The following is a 27,969-nucleotide window of genomic DNA, read 5'->3' as shown; positions in this document are numbered from 1 at the left end:
AGATTCATTGTCCAATGAATGGCGTGGGGGTGTGCACACTGTCCCCGAATGCAAATGATTCTGCCCTTCGCCCCCGATTATAATATTTCGCCTGCTTCTCTCGCGCTAACTCAAGGTGCTTCCCTACCAAATCCTTAATAATTTCTAAGTGGCTTACCCTATCGGCCCATAAGGAGGTATTTGTTAGGTCTAGTGGTGCAGTTGGTGTGTCGCGTTTCGGAAGGGCTACAGGTGGAGGATTTCGGCCAAAGTTTAGGAACGCCGGGGTGAGTTTCGTGGACGCTTGCTCCATCGTGTTCATTGCAAATGCAAACTCTTGTAGGTGTATATCCCACAGCCGGTGATCCTTATCCAAAAACGAGTTTATCATCGGGTTCAAGGTGCGAATGACACGCTCTGCCGGGTTGGCCTGTGCGTGGTATGGTGTGATGGTTGAGTGTTCAATGCCATAATTTTTACACATTTCTTTCAGTTCCCGGTTGACAAATTCGGTGCCGTTATCTGTTAAGATGTATTTCGGTTTTCCCCACCTGTTCAATACCAGCTCCTCTACCGCTTTCCTCATGCTTTTTCCGTCTGCCTTCCGGAGTGCTTTTAACTCTACATATTTCGTAAATAGGTCCTGGATGATCAAGATATATCGGTGCCCATTCTTCGATGGAGGTTTTGGTCCTGAAATATCCATAGCTATAGCCATCCATGGTTGCTCAGTGATTCTTTCCCCCATGAATCCGACAGGAGCTTTCTGTAGGACTTTTTGCTGTTGACACTCTTGACATTCCCGGACATACTGAACCACATCTTGGAAATAACCCGGCCAATAATAATAGTTGGCGAGACGAGCATAGGTCTTCTCCACTCCTAGGTGACCTGCCTGGGGGGCATCGTGGGCATCGTATAGTGCCTGGACGCAGTGTTCCTTTGGTAGGACGATTTTCCATTCGTCGAGGTCCTCCATCGTTGAACTAACGATAGGGTTTGGTTTGTGGAAGAATAGGGCTCTATTCTCATATTTCCAGTTTGCAAATTTCTGTGGAGCAGCCTGCACCCCCTTGACTCGCTTCAAGAACCATTCATCGCGTACTTGCTCGGCATCGGGAGTAATTACTGCGACTGAATTTTCTTGGGCACGGGATAGGGCATCTGGAACTTGATGTAGTTTACCTTTCCTATAGACAAACTCCAAGTCGTATGCCTGCAACGCAGTGTTCCATCGAGCCAATCTCCCTACTGGGTCCTTCAATCTATTGAGCCATAACAGGCTGCTGTGGTCAGTAATTACTGTTACCCGTTCCCCCTGCAAATATCCCCTTAATCGATCTACAGCCCACAGCACAGCCAAACATTCCTTCTCAGTTACGGTGTAATTACGTTCCGGTTTGCTTAGTGTGCGGCTGACATAACATATCGGGTGTTCTTTACCTTCAAGGGTTTGGGTTAACACTGCGGCCACAGCATAGTCACTGGCGTCAGTTTGTAGGACGAACGGTTGCATAAAGTCGGGCCTCGATAGGACAGGGGCTTCGGTTAGAGCTTGTTTGAGGCTTTCAAATGCTGACTGCTGCTCCTCAGCCCATTGCCATTTCGTGTCTTTGGACATTAGCTTCGTTAAGGGCGATTTCTTTTCGGCGAGATCGGGGGATAAACCTGGAATACCATCCAATCATTCCTATAAATCTCTTAAGTTGTTTGAGGTTGGTAGGTGCGGGATATTCTAAGATTGGCCGGACTTTGTCAACATCTGTCCTAAGTCCCTTCCCGTCCACCACGTATTCAAGGTACTTAACTTCTCCACACCCGAATTCTGATTTTTCTCAGTTAATCACGAGATTCGCCTCCCTTAATGCCTTTAAAACAATTCTCAGCCACTTGACGTGCTCTTTGAACGTTTCTGTGACGATGATAATGTCGTCCATGTATGTGTATACGTATGGTTCCCACTCCGGTTTAATAATTTGGTCCATGATGGTCTGGAATGCAGCTGGGGCGTTGGTCAGTCCATAGGGCATGCGCACGTATTGATATAACCCTCTACCGGGTACAGCAAAGGCTGTATATTCCTTGCTGTTCTCATCCAAGAGGATTTGATGATAGGCCTTACTGAGGTCGATTTTTTATATATACCTCGCCCGGCGCAATTTGTCCAGAATATCATCCATAAGTCGCATGGGGTACGCGTTTTTTCGCGTAATTTCATTAAGTTTCCGGTAATCCATACAAAACCGAAACTTTCCGTTGGCTTTTGGCGCCAAAAGCGGACAGCTGCACCACGCGCTTTCCGATTCCTCGATGATATTTTCATGCGACAAACGGTCTATCTCATCGTACGCAATCTGCAGGACTTTAGGCGCATACCGTTGGGGACGTTGTATAATTGGGGGGGTGACCTTGTCCGTCAATGCTATGTTTAGCTACGGTAGTTATGCCGAGCTTGTCTGGTCGCGGGATTATCAATTCATCTAGGATTTTCTCTAGCTCGTGCTCCTCAGTAGAGGTCATCGTTACCAATCCCCCCGCAGCAGCAATCGCTGCTGAACGTATTTGATCACCATCCTTACCCTTAAATTCTTGCCAGGGACTTGTGGGGGTACGCCATACATCCTTACCATAATCGATGGTAACTTTGAAAGTTCGTAGGAAATCTATCCCAAAAATGGCTTCGTACTCTAATTCGTCCACTAACCCCAACGTTAACGTCTCGGTAGTTCGCCCGATGGTTAACGGAACGCTTACAGTGCCTTGAACAGCCAGTACTTTGCCGTTTGCAACAGAAATTGTTGCACGACAGGGTTGAAAATTCCTCACTCGCCTAGTGATTCCTTTTCCCAGGTAACAGTGCACTGCGCCACTATCCACGAGGGCGTGCATTTTAATACCTGCGACATCAAGCGGTAAATAGTAACGAGGGTCCTCAGCAAGTGCCAAAACTTCTATCGCCCTTTCAGTTCCATATGTCCCCCACCCAAGTCCTCGACTCGTGGCGGACACCTCATCTACGGTTGACGATAGGAAGCTCGGCCATTGCCGCTCCTTCCGTCCTTTGCTTCGGAGATGGGTGTTTTTAAACTCCCAACTTCCTAGGCCCCATTTGTAAATACTGTTGGCTATGGAACTGATTCTATGCATCGCTTCGTTTGTCCAGTATATTATCGTTGTTATAACTTTGGCCCCGTAACTCATGAAACCCAACAGAGCCATTTGGAAAAATTCTCCCAGTCGATAAACCTGCCGATTACTACACCTCTGTACATCGCCTAGTTTCCCTACTAGCCATGTCATAAATGTCAGTACCGCAAGTCCTATTGCTGAAGAAATTTTCGGAGTCTCCTGTTGGTCTGTATGGTTAGCTGCCTTAATTACTACTATTTCTGGTTCATTTGGAGTCGCGTATTGTTCCGGCGGGGCGGCTCCGACTCCTACTGCCCCCCTCCTCTGGCGTTTCCCGTCCTTTCCGTGTTACATTTGGGGCACTTGTAGCGCTTGTCCCCTATCTTCCCGCATTTGGTACAATATTCTCGGTAGGGGCAATCATTACGCCAGTGTCCCACATTTCGGCAAATGAAGCACGATCGGTCCCTGTTATCTGTAGTGGTATTTTCACCAGGGGTTTTCGCGTTATTGCCAGTTGACTTCTTCTCTTTAAAAGCTGAAGCCTGCGCATTCTGGCGCCGTTCAGCTACCTCTTGTCTTTCTAGCATCATACCTTTCAACGGAGCTAGCATTTCTTCAAGCTGCTGTTGCACAGTTTTATGCTGCTTCTCTGTCTTATCCTCCCCGCTCAGTGGGGTATTGGTTGTTGGCGTCGACGTTTTTATATCCTTGACGTTAGGGGTGAGGGTACTTGATACTGCCGCTATCTTCTTTGGTGTATTCTGTTTTCGGGGAATGAAAGATGTTGCCGGGAACAAACTATCCTCGGGTAGCGGGGGTGGGCGGTATTCTCTATCCTGTTGCTGGGTTAATTCAACATTTTTGCCCAACAGCAAAAAATCGTTAAAGTTGTTTATCTGTGCCCTTGAAATTCTACCGTGATAATAAGGATGAGGATTCCTGTATGCCCGATTAATTTTTTCGTAGAGCGGCAGGGGTGGGTAAATTTTATCTAATAGGGTTCGCAGATTGGATAGGTAACTTGATATATCCTCATGCGGCGCCTGTGTGCGTCTTTCAGCTTCTTTATTCACCCTACCCTGTAAATCATATATCCCATATTGTAGTTGGAAAGCGGTTATGAATTCGCCTATAGAGCGCCAGTTGTATTTTTCCCGTCGGAACCAGTTGTTTGTTTCTGCGTCAAACACTGCCGGTAACACCCTTAATAATTCCTCTAGTGACAAGTTGTACGTCGTCACGCATTCCCATAGTCGGGTAAAAAAATCCTCAGGATCATCTTTAGCACGTCCGCAAAATTCAACATTCCAGCGGGTCAACAAATCTAGCGTGTACCTTTCGCACCTAATTTGTGATTCGCGCTGTTGTGCTGATATTCCCACGCCTGCCAAAGTTAAATTATGTTGATTATACCCTGCGTTAGTGCTGGGAATATCTCCATAAATGCCTCTGCTTTGTCCACCTTGGTTAGCTGAGGTCGAATTGCAGTGATCTTGAGGTCCTGTGGTAAATCGATGTTCGTGAGGAAAATTATCTGGGCTATGACTTTGTATCTCTACACGTGGATGACTGATGCTGCCAGTTGTCGGTAACTGCATACTCGCGTAATTAAGGAACGAATGTAAAGGTACATTTTGCGTTTGGGCTGTGGGTGTTCGAGTCTGCGGGGGCAGCGAGTGTACCGTTAAGTGCGCTCGGGGCACGTTTGACATATCGTGGGGTACGTGTTGTTGTGTGTGGCTATTCGTTTTACGCCTTGCTTTCATGTACCCCATTTGTGCGCTTATGTTGTGATCCTGCGATGCCAAGCCTTCATAGTTATGGTCGGTAGGGTGTCCGTCTGACCACTTTACCCGACGGTCGTTTGCAGCACTACCCTCTCTATCCCCCGATGCCAAAGCTGCTTGACGGTTATTACCACTGAGTGCCATAGATGTATTTTCGCCCATCCTTAGACCTGTCCTTTGTTCCTTGTTTACAGTCCCTATGTTTTCTCCGGCAGCTCTATTTGCCCCCAAGTTACGTACAGGACCTGCTGCTAATACTCGTGACGGTCTACTCGTAGGTTCCCGAAGTATCTCTTGCGGGGGCCACTCATACGACCCTCTGTAGGGTTGTGATGCTCCGTGTGTATTGGATGGTACGTTTTGTTTATCTCGTACTACCGATTCCATATTTAATTGGTCACTTTGCTCCCTCACATTATTAAGATCGCGACGTACTTGCCTGCTTACAACTTCACGGAATTGTTGATTTGCAGGTGACGATGTGGTGGCTCGATCCTCTCGTGTGACACTTGCGTCTGCCTCCGACGATTCGTCGTATCTGAATTGTGTTTCACGGCGTCCCGGCCTATACTCCATGTCTGAAAAGTCTATAGTCGAACTATTTTTCTCTACTCGAGTGACTTCATCTATTTCCTTAGTCCATGTTGCAGCTGTTGGTCCTATATATTTTCTGCTCAAGAAACGTTGTAATCTATCTCTAGCTTCCGGCGTGGTTCCATTACTTTTTAAAACTAACAATATTAAATACTGGAATATTTCCCCGTCCGTGTATATTTTAATTGTGTCCTCGATTACTTTATTTATTGTCTTATGGCTCAGCGCTTGGAGTTCGTTCCCCCCTGTTACGCTTGCGCTGAAGGAGAACTCCAAATCTTCTAGTGAGACTGTCATATTTTGTGTGTAGAACGCTAGGGGTCACGAAATAAACAAAGCCGAATAGTCGAGTATACACGATAAGGTCTTATTATATCGCTTGTATGAGTTGATGTTATACTATGTATTTACAAGTAGCTTGAAATTATTAAGCTACTGTAGGGATTATCCCGAACAAATTCTTTACAACATAATATATTGGTGTTGGTACGCTGCTAACTAAATTTAAACACTACTGTCTTCAACTTTCCCTTGTTATTAAATTTTCGATTCGTATATCATATACAATCTACACTACACAGTAGTTAATCCTGTACAAGGTCGCACTTGAGAAATAAAAGAAAACACCTTGTTTTTATTTCACTACACGCTAGCAAAGGTAAACCGTAGGGAAAAATGAACGATCAACTTTTAATTTGATATACACACAAATTATTATCAAGTAATGAGTACTGTTAAAATTTAGAATTCGTTAAAGGAGTAGCACGCACCAACAGCACAAATAATGCGCCGGCAACTAAGTTACAACATAACCATTAAAATGTGCAAAAAAAAACAAATTTAGCATGAAAATAATATTTAATACAGCGTGCACACAAAACGGCCGTATGAGAGCACCATGCCGGACAATTGCCTAAACAACTAATCGAGCGCCATGTGATGTGTCGAGTCTTGCTCGCCTTGCAGTCAGCAGCAAGACGCTGTACATCTAATATTTATTAATAATTATCCTTAAGGGCCAGTAGGATAGGTGGATAGCTGGCATTCAAACACCTACACTTAAGGAAAACACATCTATTTATATACAAAGATAATGCGTTTATTCTGACAATGACTATGTATGACATACAAAAGAATGTCAACGTCCAGCCATCCGACAAGACCTATCAACTAACAACTAGGCCCTGTGGGTCCGGCAGTTGCTGTTCGGCACAGTGCTCTCACGGTAGGGGCAGGATTAAGGGACACAGGCCTACCGTTAACACTCCTATGGCGGGGTACACCACAACTTGACCACGGGCACTAGGAGATCCGTCTAGCAGGTATCAGCACTCGGATGGCACGAGTCCCAGCAGAAGCCGCGTGTATACGCCTGCAATCGGTCGGGTCAGCAACAGGTAGCCGTGGCTGCGTCTCCTGTTGTCGCCTGATACCGAGCTCGCCTCACTAGCTTACGCAAAACTCAACCGACGTATATCAGAGTACGACTCTACGGTGAGCAGACAAGAGAGAGAGTGTCTCTCCTCCCGGCCCGCTGATCCATGCTGCCTTGGCACCTCAACCACTTACATAGGTGTGTGTTGCGTTGTTACACACACACACACACACCAGGTGTTACCCACAGTCGGGAATCGGTTGTGTTGCCCATAGTAGGGATGGATACCTATGTATGGGTTTGGGATAAGGTAGGCGTAGTGCGCACTGTACCGCCTCTCCTCCTGTCTGCTATCACAAAACTGGTATTCTGACTGTGACGGTGACTCGTCACGTCACAAAATATACATTTGCAAACGGACAACTGCAAATGATAGTACTTGTTTAGTTATAAAGTTAGTATTGTTGTTGTTTAACAAATAATAATAATAAAAACATCAACTTCTTTCTTCAGCAATCTAGGTATGATTGAATGCGCATGATACAACATCCGATTTTCAATGATCGTGTGACAAAAAAAAATAACAATTCAACTTATGACTTACTTTGCTCGGATCTCTGAACATTCCAATCTACGCTTAGCTTGTTTCAACCATTGCCGAATACATTCAGTGACAGCAGCAGCACTACAAGCAATGTACTTTTCGCAGGTAACATCTAAAAAAAACTCACATCCATATAAATATGAATCGATACACCCTATAAAAAAAATTTACTACTACTTGAAATATCTGGTAGAGAAATAGTGCGAGCACCACACAATATGGTACCTATTAAGAGTTTGATAACATTATTCAAATCGACAAACGCGTGTTTGTTTCCTCTGCCTTTAAAATTACACTGGACAGCTAACTTATCGATCATTACTACTTGAAGCATACGATAAATGCAGTCGTGCTCGTCTTTTCCACCCTGTCTTTTTAGAAATAACTTCTGTAAAATAAAATTTTTGCATTCTCTTAACAAAACTAAGTTAAATAATAACAGTAATTAATAAATACATGAATTTTTAAAATATTATTACTGACTGGATTTAAGTTGTTTACTGAGAAAAAAATTATATTTTTTTTTTCGATGAAATTTATAAGAATGAAAAAACTATTTCGTTTTTCACTATTAACAACAACTTTTCAACCCAACAATAATAAGCAATTGAAAAAAAAATTTCTTATTATTCTACTTACGATATTTTGTTTTAAAACGCCATCATCTAGTAATGTCGTATCATTGAACCGCTTCAGTGCCGCGTGTGCTTCGAATGGAAACACTGTGCCAGCTAGTGTCACTGCTTCCTCGGAGATCACGCAATTATTAGCCGGTGCATTGTCCTTTAATTGTAAAATTTTTGACTGATTTTCAAGAACTTTTTGCGTTACACCTGTAAGTGTCAAAATTGTTATAAGTGTAAGCATTTGACTCCAATTAAACAAATTGCTTAAATGACGACAACAAAACCCAAATGTATAGAAATTTTGTAAAGTAATTAAGATTAATGCGAAAAATGATTACACGTTACGTAAATTAATTTTTTTTTGGTTATTTAAAAAAGTGAAAAAACTTAACGAACCGGCCAAATAAAGAAAGCGCTGCTCTTCAGTCAAATCCAAGAGTTCATCTTTTGTGGAAACCTTTGATCCTGGATCAGTTTTCTCCTTTTCTTGATGATTTTCTGAAAAAATAAAGAGTATTACTACTTATGGCTTTACAAAAAAAAAAAGATACTCATGATTTTTATCAACTATCTTTACGTATACAAGAATAAGTGGAAATTTACAACGAACTAAGACTTTCTATATTCTAAGTAAGTGACAAACATATCGTTAAAAATGATAACCACGATCGACAAGAATTAAAATTGATTTTGTTTCCAACTTTTTACCTAATGATTTTAAAGGAGTCGGTGTTTTTTTTGCTCCTGGAACTCGTTCAATTGCCGTTACGGATTTGATGAGATTTGGTCGGCTTGCGTCTACTTTTGATATACCTATGTTACCTCCGAAACAAAAAATTTATACATAGTGATATTATTTCAATTATTTATACACATGCATGTTTTTCATACTTGATTGATTTTTTTTTTTTTTTATTATTATAAGTTTGTCTCACCTGCTTCCTTATATTCACTAGCTTCTACAGTGTGAGGACTACTTTCCATTTGCGTATTCATATCCACACACAAAAGAAAATAATTCATTTTCTGGTACATTTTTTTTATTGCTTTTTTTTATTCATGTACTTTTGTTTTGTTTTATGCTTAGCGAAAAATATAACTAGGTAAAACAATTTTTTTCCTACCTTGGACATTTATTTAGGGCATGTTGTGTCTTCGGTAGAAAAAATAGGATTCGCCAAAAATATGTATCCAACCAGGTTGGTCCCAATAGTACTTTGAACGTTGTTTCAGAGCAGCCCTCAAGACCAGGGACCGCACTGGAAAAATACATATTTTTGACGAAAACTAAACTAACACAACATAATTGTTATGAAAAAAATTTTTATCATACGCACCTAGCAGTTAACTTGTTTCTTTTAGCCCACTGAGACGATTTTTTTTCCAAGCCGCGGAGAAAGCTAAGCACATTTACAAAATATTATTACTCGTTTACGATCACTATACATTAAGCTTACTATAATAGTATAACGTACCCGATGCCTTGGGACAACTCGGAAACGATTTTGCACCTATATCATCAATCAGCCGCGATGAACTGCTGGCAATACGTTTTCGACGTTTGGAGGAAACTTTTTTTTTCAGCTTATCCTCTACGCTCTCATCACTCTCTTCCGCATACTTCTTATGGTGTTCACTCCTCGATGCTTTGTTGTGCAACTCTGCACAGGTATGTCAACTCCGGAGGTATCCGCTGCGATATTAGCCTTTTCAGTAGCCTCCGCATACGTGCCTGTAACGTTTAAGAAACAAGTATACGAATAGTCGTCGAAAAGTATTTTAATTTTTTGGTTCTGACAGCCAGGTTATAGGGCAAGTTCCGAAAGTCAAGCTGTTTGGGCTTGTCGATTGAATGGCGCACCAACAGTAGCGAGAATTTGAAAATTAAATCTTTCGTTGAAATTCATTTTATAATGATGTTTAAATACAATTTGCTAATGATCGATGAGATTGTTGAATATCCTGCTCGTTTTTTCATTACCATTTAATTAGCGGGTTCATGTACGTGTACTGTAAAAAATACCTATACACTGGGCGTGCTGTGCCGATGTGGTCGCGCGTCAACACCCATATGTATATGTGCGCAGCTATAGGTATTATTGGTGGCGTTACTTAGCACATAAATGACCAAGTCTTTTTAAAGCAAACTCGTTTTACAAGGAAAAGCAAAAATGATACAATGGAATATTTGGCGCTAGCATTGCGAAACGAAACTCAGATGCATCTGACAACAACCAAATGTCTTATCTCTTCCCCTCCCGCCCCTCTCTCTTTCTCTCTCTCTCTCTCTCAGAGCAAGTATGCATGAATTGGGCACGTTTTTTTGCGTTCAGTCCGATTTTTTAAGTAAGTATAATAATATTCACCAACAATATAGATATAGTTACTTGAGGAATTGGACCAAACGACCGACCGACCGAACGCAAAAACAACGTACCCATTAACTTGATTTAAACTACTCACCAGAAGAGGAAAAAACTCGAGTTATTTCAAACCCTTCCCAATCTGAGCTTGACGGATGTTGTTCAAGATGGCATTCAAAAGTCGCTTTCCATCCCATGGTGGCCACACTGCAGTCTTTTGATCTTCCGAAAGCCAAGATGCAGGGATCACTTCCACTGAACCATCCAACTTGAACTCACCAATGTAAAATTTCATTTCAGACACCATACTCACGAACTGATTTTTTTTTTATTTCTATCGAGTGTTGCGCATGAATAAAATATCTGTAACCCGTCAACACTCGAGCAAGAACAAAGAACGAGTGACTGGGACGTGCACGAGTACGACGATGAGCATAAATAAAGTATAGAACCATAGTATCTATACTCCATCCACATACGGCAAACGGCGGACACAATGCCTGCCATGATGTAAGAATATAAGGTGTGGCGTTCCGAGGTCTCATTTTCGTACCCTTCTGCGCTTAACATCGCGACGCCATATTTGAGGAAAGTGTGACTACTGCAGCGCCAAAGAGCCTGTACAACTAAACGAAGTGGCCAAAGTTGAAACTAAAACCTATCCCACGCATCTCACTTCCAAGTGAGATATATATATCTAGATATGGACACATATATGTATATACATACACATCAACTGATAAATGTTTACTTATTTAGTCAGTTTTTCTGTGTAAATATTCACGGATTGTGCGTTTAGTCACTGACACAACTAGAATGAAAATATTGAAATAAAAATATAAATTGTTCCATAAGTTCCTTAATGTTAATACGCTTTATATTTTGAAAGCCTTTGAAATTCTCAGACAGACATGGCGGTGCGATGGAAGCATTCCTGATTGGTCAATCAAAATGCATGCGCAATGCCACACCTTATATTTTTACATCATGATGCCTGCCTGCATACCTGTAACTGTATATATGGTTAAGTCTAGCGATATATTTGGATTGTATCTTATACCAATCTGTTGCTGTGCCAAATTTCTCCGCTGACCACCTCTACTTTCGTGCGGGTACAATATTAAGGACATGTAGTCACTTGAATGCCAGCTAAACACAATATATATACAGCACCGTCATTATGTCTCTCTCGCACTCTGTTTACTAAAAATACGACTTATTTGAGGTAGGCAGGTATATACGAAGATACGTATGTGCATATATATATATATATATATTTACATTGGTGAGTTCAAGTTGGATGGTTCAGTGGAAGTGATCCCTGCATCTTGGCTTTCGGAAGATCAAAAGACTGCAGTGTGGCCACCATGAAATGGAAAGCGACTTTTGAATGCCATCTTGAACAACATCCGTCAAGCTCAGATTGGGAAGGGTTTAAAATAACTCGAGTTTTTTCCTCTGCTGGTGAGTAGTTTAAATCAAGTTCATGGGTACGTTGTTTTTGCGTTCGGTCGGTCGGTCGTTTGGTCCAATTCCTCAAGTAACTATATCTATATTGTTGGTGAATATTATTATACTTACTTAAAAAATCGGACTGAACGCAAAAAAACGTGCCCAATTAATGCATACTTGCTCTGAGAGAGAGAGAGAGAAAGAGAGAGGGGCGGGAGGGGGAGAGATAAGACATTTGGTTGTTGTCAGATGCATCTGAGTTTCGTTTCGCAATGCTAGCGCCAAATATTCCATTGTATCATTTTTGCTTTTCCTTGTAAAACGAGTTTGCTTCAAAAAGCCTTGGTCATTTATGTGCTAAGTAACGCCACCAATAATACCTATAGCTGCGCACATATACATATGGGTGTTGACGCGCGACCACATCGGCACAGCACGCCCAGTGTATAGGTATTTTTTACAGTACACGTACATGAACCCGCTAATTAAATGGTAATGAAAAAACGAGCAGGATATTCAACAATCTCATCGATCATTAGCAAATTGTATTTAAACATCATTATAAAATGAATTTCAACGAAAGATTTAATTTTCAAATTCTCGCTACTGTTGGTGCGCCATTCAATCGACAAGCCCAAACAGCTTGACTTTCGGAACTTGCCCTATAACCTGGCTGTCAGAACCAAAAAATTAAAATACTTTTCGACGACTATTCGTATACTTGTTTCTTAAACGTTACAGGCACGTATGCGGAGGCTACTGAAAAGGCTAATATCGCAGCGGATACCTCCGGAGTTGACATACCTGTGCAGAGTTGCACAACAAAGCATCGAGGAGTGAACAACATAAGAAGTATGCGGAAGAGAGTGATGAGAGCGTAGAGGATAAGCTGAAAAAAAAAGTTTCCTCCAAACGTCGAAAACGTATTGCCAGCAGTTCATCGCGGCTGATTGATGATATAGGTGCAAAATCGTTTCCGAGTTGTCCCAAGGCATCGGGTACGTTATACTATTATAGTAAGCTTAATGTATAGTGATCGTAAACGAGTAATAATATTTTGTAAATGTGCTTAGCTTTCTCCGCGGCTTGGAAAAAAAATCGTCTCAGTGGGCTAAAAGAAACAAGTTCACTGCTAGGTGTGTATGATAAAAATTTTTTTCATAACAATTATGTTGTGTTAGTTTAGTTTTCGTCAAAAATATGTATTTTTCCAGTGCGGTCCCTGGTCTCGAGGGCTGCTCAGAAACAACGTTCAAAGTACTATTGGGACCAACCTGGTTGGATACATATTTTTGGCGAATCCTATTTTTTCTACCGAGGACACAACAGGCCCTAAATAAATGTCCAAGGTAGGAAAAAAATTGTTTTACCTAGTTATATTTTTCGCTAAGCATAAAACAAAACAAAAGTACATGAATTAAAAAAAGCAATAAAAAAAATGTACCAGAAAATAAATCATTTTCTTTTGTGTGTAGATATAAATACGCAAATGGAAAGTAGTCCTAACACTGTAGAAGCTGGTTAATATGAGGAAGCAGGTGAGACAAACTAATAATAATAAAAAATAAAAAAAATTAATCAAGTATGAAAAACACGCATGTGTATAAATAATTGAAATAATATTACTATGTATAAATTTTTTGTTTCGCAGGTAACATAGGTATATCAAAAGTAGACGCAAGCCGACCAAATCTCATCAAATCCGTAACGGCAATTGAACGAGTTCCAGGAGCAAAAAAAACACCGACTCCTTTGAAATCATTAGGTAAAAAGTTGGAAACAAAATCAATTTTAATACTTGTCGATCGTGGTTATCATTTTTAACGATATGTTTGTCACTTACTTAGAATATAGAAAGTCTTAGTTCGTTGTAAATTTCCACTTATTCTTGTATACGTAAAGATAGTTGATAAAAATCATGAGTATCTTTTTTTTTTGTAAAGCCATAAGTAGTAATACTCTTTATTTTTTCAGAAAATCATCAAGAAAAGGAGAAAACTGGTCCAGGATCAAAGGTTTCCACAAGAGATGACCTCTTGGATGTGACTGAAGAGCAGCGCTTTTTTATTTGGCCGGTTCGTTAAGTTTTTTTACTTTTTTAAATAACCAAAAAAAATTAATTTACGTAACGTGTAATCATTTTTTGCATTAATCTTAATTACTTTACAAACCTTCTATACATTTGGGTTTTGTTGTCATCATATAAGCAATTCGTTTAATTGGAGTCAAATGCTTACACTTATAACAATTTTGACACTTACAGGTGTAACGCAAAAAGTTCTTGAAAATCAGTCAAAAATTTTACAATTAAGGTGGTTCTTCACGATGGTGCCGTATCAAAGCGACACGGGGGACCCTGTGGTTTTCTAATTTTCGATTAGCTTATTATTTGCAACATAAAATATGTTTTACTGGCACTTGACTATAATGTCATTGCATTTACGTACAAATAAACAAGCTAATAAAGTCAGAGTAAGAGTTATAAAAAAATTTTTTTTTGATGCAAGGTTCTGAAAATGGCATGTACGCTCCTGCTCAAGCAGACGTTGCCGCAGTTTACACGGCAGACATTTCGTTTACGATTAAATATTGTATACTAATTCCCTGATCAGCCCAAACTTTTGTTATATTATTAGAAAGCTGAAAAGTTCTTCTTTCACTACAAACTTTTTCTATTACGATTTTAAGTCTACTTTACGAGATATTACATGATATCGTAGTATGGAAAAGTAACCTACATAAGAATACATGTTAAAAGTGCATTTTTTGACTGACTTGTTTTCAAAAATTTGCCTGATAAAGGGACTTAAAATTTTAAGAGAAGATGCCTTATAACTTTAATAACAATCTCTTCAAGTTTCTCTGTAAATTTAAGTAAATGGGTTAGGTGAAGAACCACCTTAAAGGACAATGCACCGGCTAATAATTGCGTGATCTCCGAGGGAGCAGTGACACTAGCTGGCACAGTGTTTCCATTCGGAGCATACGCGGCACTGAAGCGGTTCAATGATACGACATTACTAGATGATGGCGTTTTAAAACAAAATATCGTAAGTAGAATGATAAGAAATTTTTTTTTTCAATTGCTTATTACTGTTGGGTTGAAAAGTTGTTGTTAATAGTGAAAAACGAAATAGTTTTTTCATTCTTAAAAATTTTTTCGAAAAAAAAATTATAATTTTTTTCTTAGTAAACAACTTAAATCCAGTCAGTAATAATATTTTAAAAATTCATGTATTTTTTAATTACTGTTATTATTTAACTCACTTTTGTTAAGAGAATGCAAAATTTTATTTTACAGAAGTTATTTTTAAAAAGGCAGGGTGGAAAAGACGAGCACGACTGCATTTATCGTATGCTTCAAGTAATAATGATCGATAAGTTAGCTGTCCAGTGTAATTTTAAAGGCAGAGGAAACAAACACGCGTTTGGCGATTTGAATAATGTTATCAAACTCTTAACAGGTACCATATTGTGTGGTGCTCGCACTATTTCTCTACCAGATATTTCAAGTAGTTGTAAATTTTTTTTATAGGGTGTATCGATTCATATTTGTATGGATGTGTGTTTTTTTTTAGAAGTTACCTACGAAAAGTACATTGGTTGTACTGCTGCTGCTGTCACTGAATGTATTCGGCAATGGTTGAAACAAGCTAAGCGTAGATTGGAATGTTCAGAGATCCGAGCAAAGTAAGTCATAAATTGAATTGTTTTTTTTTTTGTCACACGATCATTAAAAATCGGATGTTGTATCATGTGCATTCAATCATACCTAGATTGCTGAAGAAAGAAGTTGATGTTTTTATTACTATTATTTGCTAAACAACAACAATACTAACTTTATAACTAAACAAGAACTATCTTTTGCAGTTGTCCGTTTGCAAATGTATATTTATATATATGTGTGTGTGTATATAATTATTCTTGTTTCTTTTTTCACAGGAGACGCCAAAGAATCGAAGCAGCCTTGGTCGTAGAGACTGATAATGAAGATGAATGATTAATAAAACAGCTTAAGGCGATAATTATCTGTCCCGTCGGATGAAAAAACTTACACTAACGTCCGCTTAAGATTTATAAATTATTAATTAAACAATGTAACTAGTTTTAGGCTATAAATAAATTACTTGATTATATTTATGTTTGACTTGATATTTGTATTGCATGACATTAAAAATGCAATCCTGCCAACATTTTCCTGTACTTATTTTGTAAAACTTCAATAAACAAAATTAGTTATAAATGTCTTTAATAATTATTACTTACCTAAAGTTGATTTTAATTACGCAACTAACGCATTGATTGCTACGTTTCCGAAACGTTTCAAAAACGTTTATACATATTTCACCCCAGTTATCCTAAAAAACGAACGAATCGTTTCAGAAACGTTTCAGAGACAATTCCAAAACGTTCAAAAAATTGTTACCGAAACGTTTCTGAAGCGTGTATTAGAACCCTAACGTATCTGATTTCGAATTTTTGTTCCGGACAAAAGAAGGTTTCAGAAACGTTTCTGAAACGTTTCTCTTGACTTAAAGAAACGTTTCAATAGTTCAAAATTGACGTTTCTGAAACGTTTCAGAAACGGTCACTTCTATGTGGGCCCCTAGCTCTCCTTCCTACTCCCATCCAGCTTTCCCATGTATAATTTAAGTATATTCGTAAAGCTTTATATATTAACTGTTTTAAGTGGTCTTATTTTCATTTATAATTTTATTTGACCATAACAAAAAATTTTGTTACAATTATCTCACTTACGATGTTTATTTTGATTACATTCTCTAAAATTTTTTTTTAGCTGCTCTGCTCTTACGTAACCTTTTCCACAATTTTGACAAATTTTTTTTTTAAGGTTTTTTTCATGACTTTAAATGTCACTGTAAATAATAATTTTTTTTGAAAATTTTTTCGCATTTAATACACTTAAAACTTTTTTTAATGTTTTGGCATTCCTTTGGGTGACGCAAATAGTTTTTCTTGTCTAATATTATAATGCTACACAGATCACATACAAACAATTTTTTTTTGTGAATTTCTTCGTGCGAAGATAGACACTCTTGATTTGAAAATTTTGAGTTACATTTGTCACACCGATAAAATTTTGGATCCAGCATGGTTTATCTAAAAACATATTACAAAAAACGGATTGTTTATGATTACATGAATCTGGGTATACTAGACGGTACTGAAATTTGCTTTTTTGATGAAAGAGAAAATTTGCTAGAAATAAAAGCTAAAAATAGTAATGAACTATAGAGTAGTTTTTTTGTTACTCCAAAATTTCAATCCAAACAATATTTTTAATTTCAAATTTTTTTTCTGATTCGATTTGGATAAAAATTTTTTTTGGGTTTCTACATCTAGACAATGCAAAATAGAATTGCCTATGAGAAAATAATGGTTTTCTAAGGTATAATCCTAAGGCATCAAAACTTTAACCTTGAGATTTATTGATAGTCATAGAAAAAGCTAAGGTAAATAGAAATTGTTTTCTGTACAATATAAATGGTAACGAAGAAGAATTATTTGTTGGTAGTGTTATTCTTGGAATAAATACTTTGTTTCCTTTTTTTTCACCTGTGATTATTTCAGCTTTGATGTTGTATTCAAATAATTTTTTAATTCGTTCTTCTACCATTGCAAAGTCGTTCAGATATGTTTAAGTTTCGTATCAACATAACAATAGCGTTAATTTTTAAATTCAATTCTGTGGAGGAAGACCTTCTTTAATACGATTTAAATATTCTGTAGAAAAATTAATATGAATATTATCGTCTGATTTTTCTACTCCCTTGTGAGTTGCTTAATCAATACTATAGTACGTTACTAATGTTCCTACCATATTATTTAAAACTTTTTTGTTCAAAAAAAAAGAGTGTATTCATTGTGAGATGTTAATATAGCTTTACTTATAAAAGAATCATCATTATTAAAAATTTTAGAACACACATCGTTTGTTTTCCATGTCTGAGGAATTATAAAAGTTTTAATTTTTCCTTCTCCTATATCCAGTAGCAATGAAGAAAATTTTTTATCAATTGGACGTATATTATTTTTTAAATAAAAAATATTAAATAAAGGCCAAAAAATTGGAAAATTTTATGGTTTCTTGAACAATAGTAATTTTGCTTTGGTTTTTTACTTCTGGGAGAATTTGACGAAAGTCTCCACCTAAAATTATAATTTTATTTCCAAATGGTTTATTACTACTAGATAAATCTTTTAAAGTCCTATCAACGATTTCTAACGCTTTTTTCGGTATCATAGAAGCTTCATCCCAAATAATTACTTCTACATTACGTAATTTTTGTTTGTCTGGCTCAAACTGGAAAAATGCACTTTCTATAGTGCTTAAGTCTAAAGGAAGGCTGAAAGTTCTGTGAGTGGTCATCTCCTTTGGGAGCAGAATAGAAGCAATACCTGTCCAAACCATTGTAAGAATTTTTTTATCAATTGATATAAAATAATAAATGAATGTTTTGTATAGAAAAGTTTTTCCAGATCCACCAGGAACATCGATGAAAAAAATTTTTTTTTCAAGCTTTATTATTTCTTGAAAAATTCGACGTTGATCATGACTGAGTTGTTAAAACATTTCATAGAATTTATGTTAAGGTGGCTCATCACGATGGTGCCGTATCAAGCAGGGGCACCAGGGGGGCTTTTCTATAAATTATAAATTTACTGAATATAAACCAATAAAAAGACAGTTAGTGGTTTGTGCCATGTCGTCTTATTCATGATTTATGAGCAAAAAAATGCGAAAAAATTCCGTAATTGAAAAAAGTTACTATTGATAGGGTATCGAAAAAGCTGCGTACGTCCCTATCCAAGCAGACGAACTCGCGCGTAAGCCTCAGCTCCAGCACCTGTCAACTTTCTTATACTTGTTTTGTGTGTATTTTTTTACCAGTAAATATTAAATTAATGCTTGTAAAAAATGAATGCTAATTACAATATCAGGCGAACGAGAGGAAAAAAGCGAGGTCAGTATTTTGAAACAGAAAAACGAAGAAGCAGCTGTTTCTTTGAATAAAGCGTCTTTACTAGAGTACAAAAATAATATTTCGAATGGGATGATGCTGAAAATGGCTAAGGCGCAAGTAAATAAATCTATTTTAAATGAAGTATTTACGAAAAGTGGAGAAAAAGGACTAAGGCTTTTTCTAAGCGAGAATGTTGGAGAAAAGCCATGGGTGACTACTAACACAAAAGTATTAGACAAAATAAGCCAAATATTTGTTTGTAATGAAAAGTAAAGGATATTTTATTTGATTGAAATTTATATTATTTATGGCGTTATTGCTATGTTGTCATCCAATGAACAATTAATATAAAAGTTTTATATTCAACTGTTTTTTATTCAACCTATTTATTTAAATTATTGTTATTTAATATTTTTACACAAAGTTTTTGCAATAATATGCGTTCAAAACCGAGCATGACATTCCAGTTTTAGATGTAAACAATATTTTTACAATTTTTTTGCCCACATTCTTATATATGACATTTGAATCTCCCGAGCTAGCGCCAAGAATCAAAATTGAGGTTATCCTGCGGTTAGAACTTTCAAGACTTTATATCTTTTTGTTTTTACCGGTAATCTTGGACTTTCGCGAATTTGTTAGAAAGAGGATTATTTAAACTACTTGCTCTCAGTTTCTGGAGACTGTGGCCCGACTTTTAGCCTACGAAATCTAACACTTTCGGTGAAAAAATCAGACTGCTCCATAAGACCAATGCTAAAATTTCAAACTTTCAATATGATTATTTTTCGATTTTGGCCGGCAACATGCCCTAAAATTTTAACTGTACATCCGTTCAGTCATATTTTAACATAAATTTTAATTCGGGTGCAATGGCTCGACTTTCAAAAATGTGATGAGCCACCTTAATAAAATGTTCTTTCATCATTGTCAGTATCGATATTTTTTTTTATCGTTTCTGTTGGTTCTGGTAAACTGAAATCTTTACAAGACATATTTTCAGAATTACAAATTTCGTTTAGACGTAAAAGAGCTTTATTTTGATGATCTTTAAAATCTTCAATAAAAATTTTTTTGTGTTTGTTCCAAATACCAGCAGTGAAGGGGCGCATTGCCAAAGACAGTATCCATAATACGCGAAAATTTAAAATTTTAAAATTAATAATACAAGCACCTATCACCTAGTGACCCAGGGCACTTACTGGCCGCTCTGTTAAACAATAAAATATTATTTAATAACATAAGCGCCCATCATCCAATGACCCAGGGCGCTTACTAGCCACTTTATCAATCAATAAAATGGCAATTAATCACACAAGCGTCGCCTACCTGACGACCCAAAGCGCGGCTTGTGTTTAATTAAGTTTATATAATTCAATCAAGCGACCAGACAGCACCACCAGCCGGGAGCTCTGTCTTCCCCTTCTCGCCAGCAAAACTGACGGCTCAACCAGATCAGTCCCGACCAGCGCAGGTGACACGTCGCGTTACTTTCACTCTCTCAGCTTACTTGTATTTATTAATTATAAAAAATGGCGCTAGTCCTGTAAAAAGTTCAATAAAGAGAAGCCTGATTATAACCACTGTCACTGTTGTGCTTAAACCCAAGTCCTTTTCCAGCTTTTGGAGGCCTAGCCCGAACGAGTTCACAAATATGTTGTGTTTTCACAGTCGCAATCCATGTTTTCATTTTTTCCAATCTTGTAGTATACATGACAACACCAAACAAAATTTATTACTGTACAAGTACAGTAACATGATACGTTCGCATTGTCAATCCATCCGCAATATTATTTTCTTAATTTATTAAAAAGTTTTCCTATAAGGCTGCACTCATTCTGGCGATCTTAGCTAAGGACAATTTCTCTCACTTGACAGCGACACCTGACATAGGCGCATATCGAATACCCTCATACCCGAGTAGAAATTAAAAGTGGGCAGCCCAGCTTAAGCGCACGATCCAAGTCAAGCAACTAAGCCTGGCCGTAGATGGGTTTGTGATACGGCGCTGACTCAGGCGCAGCTTGGCCTCACTTGGCATGACTTTCGCCCAGTAATCGCCCTGTTATAATACAAGTAAATTTATATTAGTTGTAGTTAGCGGCATCTACTGTACGGCGTAGAGACGACTCGTATATGAGACACGATGAAAGCAAGAGTATTTATAATTAGAAAGTGTTAGACAGACGGATCATGGCCATTGCCGGGAACGCACGCTCGTGTCGTGTCTCTCTCAGTATCATGAGAGTAACTGTAAGAATCGTTATTAATCTTCATTTTTATGATAAATAAACTTATATATTAGTTAATCCGTTTTCTTCATTGTGTTTGCTACCTCATCATACATTTATTTCATCAACATGGTAGCCGAGTCCGTGGTTGCAGTGTCGTTTGATTTTTATTTTGATTTTCATGGTTCTCTTCGTTGGCTGTGAACTTCAAAAAAGACACGTGCATGGATGAAATTGAAAAGTTTCGAAAAGGTGTTTACTTAACAAAAAAAGGTTTGAGAAAATTGTGTAAAAGAGTGATCACTGATATACTCATATTACGAAGGTTTGTTTTTGAAGAAATAGAAGAGTCTGGAAAAGAAAAAGAAGCCAAGATGGCGGACGATACAAGAGTACCAGTTTTTGATAGTAAAGATTACAGTATTTGGAAGAAAAGAATTTCAATACTTTTGAAGTTAAAAAAATGTGACGAGGTTGTAACGAGAGAGAAACAGACAACGGACAAAAAAAAAGAATGGTTAGAAAAAGACTTAAAAGCAATGAATTATATATATTGTGCAATCTCAAATAATCAATTTGAATTTATCAAGGACAAATTACAAACAGCCGCGAGCATAACGAAGAAGTTTAATGAGATGTATCTAAAAGATATCACTGCCCTGCAAATATGTGTGGAACAAATTGGAAAGATTAAGATTAAAAAATTTTAAAGAATCAAGTGTGTTTTTTACGAAGTTTGAAAAACGAATAAATGAGTTGAAAAGTGCAGGTGCAATGATCAGTGAAAAAGAAAAATTAAGTTAATGTTAAAAACTTTGCCAAGTTCATTAGGTTATTACATTGGTGATCTGATTGACGTTTTGAAGGAATTAGATCAGACAGTAGAGTTTGGTGAAAGTAAAATCAAGATAATTGAAATTAAAGAGAGAAAAGAAAGAAGTATAACGAGGATACAAGTGTGTTTAAGTTGAGGAAAAAAAAGCGTGTTTAAAGTTCGGCAAGATGAGACACTTTCCGGCTCAGGGTACGAGCCCAAACATGAGGCAAGGTGAAAATCATGGGAAATCTCGTGGCAGTACACAGCAGCGAGGAGGTAGGCACCAACAACAACAACAAAGGGGCGGCATGCAGCAGCGAGGAGGCGCCCGTCAGCAACAACAGAATTGGCAGCACCGTCGATTTTTGGAAGCAACAAAAGTAGGAAATATCTTAGTAACTTTTAATGATTTAAATCAAGGTAGTAAAATTGAATATTGTTTTACACGTTTAATAAACGGATAGAAATTTGATGAGCTATCGTAAAGTTACAAATAATAATTTCAAAAGATAACACTTCTAAAATTTATTTTTCAAAATTTGGGATTTGAGTTGCTTAAGCGATTATATAGCTACTCGCAACACTGTAACATCACTTGTTTAAGGTTATTTAACAAATTTGAAGATTGAATTACAGTTGCTCATAAGAAAAACGATATTTATTTTTTAGATAGTTCTGTAACAAGAAAATAAATAAATATGACAAATAAGTTTGAAAAATTAATGACAGACAAAGAAAAGCTTCACAGAAAATTGGGCCACGTCAATTTTAACTATCTAAGAAAATTGTGTGATAAGAAATTACTAGATGGATTACCAGAAAATATTGAGTCTTACGATTTTAAATGTAAAATTTGTATTGAAAATAAAATGCATAATTTGCCTTTTGAGGATAATAGAAAAAAGGCAAAGGAAATTTTGGAATTAATTCATACTGATTTGAATGGGCCCCATAGCAAAACGGGTTACAATGGAAAGAAATAATTTTTTTACTTTTATTGATGATTGTAGCAAGATAATTAGATTTTTTGTAATTATAAATTAAAGAGGGAGGTTTATGATTGTTTGATTGATTATATTAATACAACGGAAAATATGACTGGAAAAAGAGTTAAAATATTAAGGTGTGATAATATGGTTAAGAATATTTAAATAAAGATGTTTATAATTTTGCAAGAGAAAAAGGAATTGTGATTAAACCATGCCCACCGTATATTCATAAAATAAACGGGACGGCAGAAAAATACAACAGGGATATTGTGATGTCGCCATGTATACTAGCAGATGCTACGGTATACCAAGAATATATTGGCCCAAAGTAGTTAAAACGGTTGCATATTTGAAAAACAGGATGATTTTAAGGTGGCTCCAGTGGCCTCAATGTTAAAATTATAAACAACCCAACCGAGGTTAATAAAATTGAATTATATTCTTTGAATTCCCATCTTTCTATTCGTATAAAAAAAATTAAGGTTGACGATGAAAATTGTAAGAAATCATGCTTACAAAATCGTAGTTTTAAGACGGGTTGGATAGAAAATGCAAGCTTACGCGATATACAACCTACTGCTGCACTTATATAAATAACCCGTAAGGTGTAAAAAAATACTATCTTGTATATATTATTACGCAGTTTTCCATGACATGAGAAAAGTGTCTTGTTATCGAACAAAATCTTTAAATAATCGGAGACTAAATATACAGTTGCGAGTGCAAGTCAGCTCTCAGCTGTCTGCATTCTGCAGAGTACATATATATAGGTATAACTACTCTTGAACTTAGGAGCGTACCGTAACAGTTCATCAATTAGGGCACCATAAAACTTTTTTATTTTTTTATATTAACTCACTTAAGTAACAGATAAAATGTAGAATATGAATTACAACATTCTCTACGATAATTTTATACCATATTTTAAAGAAAATAATAATTAATTTTTAGTCTCCCCATTTTGATACGGCACTAGGCGCTGGAGCCACCTTAAATTCAGTAGAAAAAAATAAAACTCTATGAAATAATTTTTGGTGAGAAACCTTGTATCGAAAATTTACGTTTGTATGGAAGTAATAAGGTTTTTGTAAGAATACCAGAACAAAAGAGATAATCTAAATGGAATAATGAAGCTAAAATGGAAATTTCATTAGGTTATGAAAAAGTAGGGTATAGAGTTTTATTAAAGGATAATTAAAGACAGTCAAGCCCTTGAAGCATATCAGATTAATGTGAACGACAAGAGAATGATTACTGGGTTTGGAACTAAAGTAATGGAAACACTCAGAAGTACTGTCATCGGCCTTGGAGCCTTAGAAACTATATTCCAAGTTATCCCAAATGACTCAAAACTACCCGTCGAAGGATTCCTAGGAGCTGAGTTCTTTACCCGCAATAAGGTTTAGATCAATTTTACTAACAAGCTATTGACCTTACAGAGTGATAGAGTCCCTCTTAGTATAAGATACGAAAAATTGCAATTACCCACTGGCAAAGAAGCAATCGTAAATAATGCAACCCCTCACGACGAGGAAAATGACGACTCCCTCGATTGCGAAACCTTAGATGATGAATTTTGCAGCTTCGGGGAAAGAGAAACATTCCTTAAGTTAACTCATGAACTATATGACGAATTAGATATCCCAAATATGAGTGACAGCGAAACAAATATTAGCCTTTTTCAAGAAACCACCATTAACGTCAGTGATAACCAAAATACCGACAGTAACATCAATAATTATCATTTCCAGGGTAAATAACTAGAAATGCTAATAGATTTAGAATCACTCGAAGCCAACGAGATGTCCCAAGCTAAAAGATTAATAGAGCGGCACCACAGAAATTTTTACCTTAAAGGAGATACACTAACGGCTACCAACATTGCAACTCACCGCACACCTACGGTTGATGACATACCGGTAGTTACTAAGCAATACAGGCTACCTCACGCATTTAAAGCAGAAGTAGAGCGTCAAGTACAAGAATTACTAGAAAACGGCATAGTGAGACAATCTTTATCGGGTTATAGTACAACCCTGTGGATCGTAGTACCCAAAAAGAATGGCACCCCTGAGTGGAGAGTAGTCCTTGATTTTAGGTCACTTAATAAGAAAACTATACCAATGAATGCCTTTCGGCTTACGAAACGCAGCAGTGGAATACCAAGCCGCTATGACAAGAACCCTCGATGGATTCATTGGCAAGGGTGTATTTGTATATCGACGTTCGCGTGAAAGACATGGTCATTTACGCGAAAACTCTCGAAGAGCACGAACGGCTCTTCGACCTAGTAATGGAAAGACTATGTGAAGCCAACTGGAAATTAGAACCCAGCAAATACAAATTAATGCAAAAAAAATTAGTATACTTAGGCCATATATTAAGTGAAAAAGGATTAAACCCGGACCCCATGAAATCAGAAGCAGTAAAATTATACCCTACACCCAAAAATCTCAAGAATGTAAGACAATTTATAGGATTTGCAGGATACTACAGACGCTTTATTCAAAATTTCACGAGGAAAGCCAAGCCACTGAGCAAGCTCCTTCAAGGCAATGAAAGCTTTCACTGGAATAGTGAAGAAGAGAACGCTTTCTAAGCACTCAAAGAAGCTTTGTGCACGGCCCCCCTTTTGCAATTTCCAGACTTAGATCAGCCGTTTATAATAATATGCGACGCTTCCAGTTACGCCATAGACGGTATCCTCTCTCAAGGGAAACTTGGCAGCGACCGACCAATCGCTTATACCTCACGTGTTCTACGAGGCCCGGAGCTGCGGTACGACACCTATGAGAAAGAAGCTCTGGCAGTATTATATTCAGTGCAAACCTTTTGCCCCTATGTATACTGCCGCAAATTCACGATAATAACAGATGATCAACCCTTAGTATGGTTTCAAACAGCAGATCTTAATACAAGAGTGCAAAAATGGAGGTTTAAACTTTCGGAATATGACTACGAAATAATCCACCGCCCTGGTCGGCTAAATGCACCTTCTGACACATTATCAAGGAACCCAGCGCCACCCACCCAAGTGAACGTTATGACTAGACGACAAGTGGCTCAACGAGACTCTAAGTCACCAATACCACCCGATAAGAATAAAATCTGCAACCAAGTCCTTAGAAAAACCGCAAATGCCGAAAAACCCAATATTGAACAGGTAAAGGCCTTGGATCAACAAACATTGGAGCAAGGAAAGGTGAATAAAAAACGGGGGCGTCTTAAAAAGGTCCCAACTCTTTCGAAACCCGACTTGAGCGATCCTTCATCTAGTGACGACGTCCAATCAGAAGATGAAGCTAACGATCACTCATGCCCTAGGGACGAAACGTCTTCGAAGAACGGGAACCCCGACTTGGATCAGGAACCAAACGTTAGCCCACAACAAGGCCGTTTCGTAGAAACAAAAGAACTATTGGAGTATAGACATGATAATGTAATGTATTTCTGGGACATATCTGGCCAACCTCTTGACAAAGGCGCTCGCAGGCTCATCAAAGCCAACAAAATAGCTGCACTTCGTCCCACAGAGTTCGGAAGCATCACCATGAAAAAATTGACTAACAAGAGATATTAGATAGCGCTCTGCCTCATGGAAGAGAAGAAATAATCTCAGTTGATAATTAAAAATAGACTAGAAACACTGAACGAAAAAGTTAAGACCAAATTGCCTGAAAAACAAATAAGAACAGTCAGTATAGCCAAAAGCCAGACCTTATGCAACTTGGATTGGTCGGTAGTGGTCAACTTATTAAAAGATAAGTTCTCGGATCGTGACGTCAAATTTACAATTTGTAAAAATACTTTAGCATATGCAGACAACAACAATAGGGATCGAATATTTTATGAAGCGCAGAAATCCCCTATCGGAGGCCACCGAAGTGGGTCCAAAACATTCGGACGTATACGGCAAGTATTACTGGGAACGTTTAAAGGACAACATCCAAAGACGTATCCAGCAGTGTTTAGAGTGCCAACTAAAAAAAATAGTACGGGTAAAAACTAAACAACCCATGCTTATAACCGACACGCCTGGAAACGTGTTTGATAAGGTAGCCCTAGACATTGTCGGCCGATTACCCAAAACCAAAGACGAAAATGAGTATATACTAACGATGTAAGATCAACTTTCAAAGTTTTGTCTAGCAGTGCCATTGAAAAATGCCACTTTGGCTACAATTGCCGATGCATACGTGAAACACTTCATCTGCACTTTTGAAGCGCCTTAGGTTATTTTCACAGATCAGGGGAAAAATTTCCTGAGTACTCTGATGCAAAAGGTCGCCAAACGCTTCAAAATTAAAAAGTTCAAAACTACGGCTTTTCACCCGCAGTCCAATGGATCGCTGGAAAGGTCGCATCACGTGCTCGGCGAATTTCTCAAGCAATATGCCGACAGCGATGACGATTGAGACCAATGGGTAGAGTTGGCCGTCCTTAATTACAATACTTGCATACAAGAAAGCACCAAGCACACCTCTTACGAAGTTGTATTTGGAAGATTAGGTAGACTACCATCGTCCACGCCACTGAGGGAAGAAGACTGCCAACCTACATATAATGCCTATATAGTAAATTTAGTAACTAAGCTAACTAATATAAAGAAAGTAGTATATGCAAATTTAGTAAACTTCAAACTTAAATCTAAAGAGTATTACGATAGGAATATAAATGAAAAAACGTTTCAAACGGGACGATTATCTCTTTTGTTAAAGGGGGTCAAAAAGGGTAAATTTGGAGACCATTTTTCAGGACCCCATAAAATTTTAGAAATATTAAGTAAACAAAATTTTAAAATATTTGAAAAACAAAAATATTAAAAAAACAAAAAAAACAAAATCCTCATAGGTAATGAACATAAAATAGTGAATGCGAATAGATCACGACTGTCAAAAATAGATCTTAAGAATAGTAAAAGCCATAAATTCGATAGCAAGAGCTCCAAATAAGTGGATTAATGAATATGGCAGGGTTTACCTTTTAATTTTCAGCCTATCTTATTCCCATCTCTCTCTTTCTCTCTCTCTTTCA

This window comes from Copidosoma floridanum, unplaced genomic scaffold, assembly GCF_036245765.1.
Source record: "Copidosoma floridanum isolate Cflo_tuat_1 unplaced genomic scaffold, Cflo_Japanese_pri ptg000022l, whole genome shotgun sequence".
In the NCBI taxonomy this organism is placed as follows: Eukaryota; Metazoa; Arthropoda; class Insecta; order Hymenoptera; family Encyrtidae; genus Copidosoma; species Copidosoma floridanum.
Note: the sequence above shows the minus strand (reverse complement) of the source record.